Source organism: Salmo salar, chromosome ssa13 (assembly GCF_905237065.1).
Source record: "Salmo salar chromosome ssa13, Ssal_v3.1, whole genome shotgun sequence".
Taxonomy (NCBI): Eukaryota; Metazoa; Chordata; class Actinopteri; order Salmoniformes; family Salmonidae; genus Salmo; species Salmo salar.
In genome coordinates this window covers 110,893,262-110,897,318 of record NC_059454.1, presented here as the reverse complement: position 1 = coordinate 110,897,318, position 4,057 = coordinate 110,893,262, and positions in this window count along the sequence as shown.

Sequence of the window (4,057 nt, the reverse complement as noted above, 5' to 3'; positions counted from 1 at the left end):
ATTGCTCCGTCTGCCAGCCCATTGTTCCGTCTGCCAGCCCATTGTTCCGTCTGCCAGCCCTCCATTTCTCCGTCTGCCAGCCCATTGTTCCGTCTGCCAGCCCTCCATTGCTCCGTCTGCCAGCCCCGAGACTATGCCAGTTTGTGGGCACACATGAAATCTCACATAGTTGAGGCTGTGTCGCACGGAGGTAAGCACATGTAGCTTCCTTCAGTAATTGCGTCAACATATAAAACAATCACATATGAAAATGATGATTTCCCAGTATTTTGTATTTATTAAGGATCCCCATTAGTTCCTGCCAAGGCAGCAGCTACTCTTCCTGGGGTTTATTATGGATCCCCATTAGTTCCTGTCAAGGCAGCAGCTACTCTTCCTGGGGTTTATTATGGATCCCCATTAGTTCCTGCCTAGGCAGCAGCTACTCTTCCTGGGGTTTATTATGGATCCCCATTAGTTCCTGTCAAGGCAGCAGCTACTCTTCCTGGGGTTTATTATGGATCCCCATTAGTTCCTGCCAAGGCAGCAGCTACTCTTCCTGGGGTTTATTATGGATCCCCATTAGTTCCTGCCAAGGCAGCAGCTACTCTTCCTGGGGTTTATTATGGATCCCCATTAGTTCCTGCCAAGGCAGCAGCTACTCTTCCTGGGGTTTATTATGGATCCCCATTAGTTCCTGCCAAGGCAGCAGCTACTCTTCCTGGGGTTTATTATGGATCCCCATTAGTTCCTGCCAAGGCAGCAGCTACTCTTCCTGGGGTTTATTATGGATCCCCATTAGTTCCTACCAAGGCAGCAGCTATTCTTCCTGGGGTTTATTATGGATCCCCATTAGTTCCTGCCAAGGCAGCAGCTACTCTTCCTGGGGTTTATTATGGATCCCCATTAGTTCCTGCCAAGGCAGCAGCTACTCTTCCTGGGGTTTATTATGGATCCCCATTAGTTCCTGCCAAGGCAGCAGCTACTCTTCCTGGGGTTTATTATGGATCCCCATTAGTTCCTGCCAAGGCAGCAGCTACTCTTCCTGGGGTTTATTATGGATCCCCATTAGTTCCTGCCAAGGCAGCAGCTACTCTTCCTGGGGTTTATTATGGATCCCCATTAGTTCCTGCCAAGACAGCAGCTATTCTTCCTGGGGTTTATTATGGATCCCCATTAGTTCCTGCCAAGGCAGCAGCTACTCTTCCTGGGGTTTATTATGGATCCCCATTAGTTCCTGCCAAGACAGCAGCTACTCTTCCTGGGGTTTATTATGGATCCCCATTAGTTCCTGCCAAGGCAGCAGCTACTCTTCCTGGGGTTTATTATGGATCCCCATTAGTTCCTGCCAAGGCAGCAGCTACTCTTCCTGGGGTTTATTATGGCTCCCCATTAGTTCCTGCCAAGGCAGCAGCTACTCTTCCTGGGGTTTATTATGGATCCCCATTAGTTCCTGCCAAGGCAGCAGCTACTCTTCCTGGGGTTTATTATGGATCCCCATTAGTTCCTGCCAAGGCAGCAGCTACTCTTCCTGGGGTTTATTATGGATCCCCATTAGTTCCTGCCAAGGCAGCAGCTACTCTTCCTGGGGTTTATTATGGATCCCCATTAGTTCCTGCCAAGGCAGCAGCTACTCTTCCTGGGGTTTATTATGGATCCCCATTAGTTCCTGCCAAGGCAGCAGCTACTCTTCCTGGGGTTTATTATGGATCCCCATTAGTTCCTGCCAAGGCAGCAGCTACTCTTCCTGGGGTTTATTATGGATCCCCATTAGTTCCTGCCAAGGCAGCAGCTACTCTTCCTGGGGTTTATTATGGATCCCTGTTTGTTCCTGCCAAGGCAGCAGCTACTCTTCCTGGGGTTTATTATGGATCCCCATTAGTTCCTGCCAAGACAGCAGCTACTCTTCCTGGGGTTTATTATGGATCCCCATTAGTTCCTGCCAAGGCAGCAGCTACTCTTCCTGGGGTTTATTATGGATCCCCATTAGTTCCTGCCAAGGCAGCAGCTACTCTTCCTGGGGTTTATTATGGATCCCCATTAGTTCCTGCCAAGGCAGCAGCTACTCTTCCTGGGGTTTATTATGGATCCCCATTAGTTCCTCTCAAGGTAGCAGCTACTCTTCCTGGGGTTTATTATGGATCCCCATTAGTTCCTGTCAAGACAGCAGCTACTCTTCCTGGGGTTCATTATGGATCCCCATTAGTTCCTGCCAAGGCAGCAGCTACTCTTCCTGGGGTTTATTATGGATCCCCATTAGTTCCTGCCAAGGCAGCAGCTACTCTTCCTGGGGTTTATTATGGATCCCCATTAGTTCCTGCCAAGGCAGCAGCTACTCTTCCTGGGGTTTATTATGGATCCCCATTAGTTCCTGCCAAGGCAGCAGCTACTCTTCCTGGGGTTTATTATGGATCCCCATTAGTTCCTGCCAAGGCAGCAGCTACTCTTCCTGGGGTTTATTATGGATCCCCATTAGTTCCTGCCAAGGCAGCAGCTACTCTTCCTGGGGTTTATTATGGTTCCCCATTAGTTCCTGCCAAGGCAGCAGCTACTCTTCCTGGGGTTCATTATGGATCCCCATTAGTTCCTACCAAGGCAGCAGCTACTCTTCCTGGGGTTTATTATGGATCCCCATTAGTTCCTGCCAAGGCAGCAGCTACTCTTCCTGGGGTTTATTATGGATCCCCATTAGTTCCTGCCAAGGCAGCAGCTACTCTTCCTGGGGTTTATTATGGATCCCCATTAGTTCCTGTCAAGGCAGCAGCTACTCTTCCTGGGGTTTATTATGGATCCCCATTAGTTCCTGCCAAGGCAGCAGCTACTCTTCCTGGGGTTTATTATGGATCCCCATTAGTTCCTGCCAAGGCAGCAGCTACTCTTCCTGGGGTTTATTATGGATCCCCATTAGTTCCTACCAAGGCAGCAGCTACTCTTCCTGGGGTTTATTATGGATTTGAAATATGTGATGTCTTCGTGCTGTTTTTTCCACTGACAGATTTTCCGCGCATTCCCGACTGTAGGCTATTCCTGGGCTAGGATATATTTTCTTTTTAAAGAAGCTATTGATCCTCTGTGGCTAAATTATATGCCTTCTCATGGTGTAGTAAACCATTCTGAATTATTTCATTTATTTCTGAACAGACAGCATTAATTCTAGAACTTTGGAAAATGTATTTCAATTTCAGAATCCTTCATATTAGTATGATTCTATAGGGAAATACATGATGAAGCGCAACGCAGGAGAGATTAGAGTTGCAGGCTCATGTCTATCAGAGCAGAGAGGGAAGGAGGGAGAGATATTATAGAAAGTGAATCTCAATCTAGTTATATGAGAGATACAAGGCGCGCTTCTCACACAGCCACAGCCATGCGCAGCCAGCCCAGCCTGCAGTCCAGCAGTTGATCTCAAACATGGGTTACAATGTTGCGCAAACCAACCATAACGGCCCGGGCTACTTTTTCACATTACGTTTATTTGTGGAGAATAAGAATGAATTAATTAATGCAGGAGAATTAATGAAGAGGCAACTCAAAATAATTTTGATCGCTTTTATTCACGTACCGGATCCGGACAAAATAGGTTCTGGAATAAAACAGTCCAAAACGGAGAAGGTGCCGGATGCTATTGCTGACAGGATCCGGTTCAAATTAAACATTTGACGGATATTCACTGCTATAAACCTGTCTTCAAAATATAACCACATAATTTACACTGACTCATCGCAGATCTTCGTGTGAAAAGGTGTTTCATGGTCTGTTTTGTCAACGAGCTCAATGAAATTCCAATGATAAGATGATCCCAATCATTTAGTCAGCCTAGTGGATGGAACATTTTACTGAGACCACAACTAGGCGCGCCAGCAGAGAATCGGAGATTTATGGCATCATCATCATCATCATCAGACACACATGAGATACTATAATAAGCAACTCATTTTCAAACCCTGAGCAATATGACATTTAATTGATTACAAATTACATGACCCTCCCCTGGATCAATTGAAATAAAATAAAAAATACTAACTCTCCACATGACTGAAATGTTAAAAGCATGACCCTCCCCCATTTTCCTCCGGTA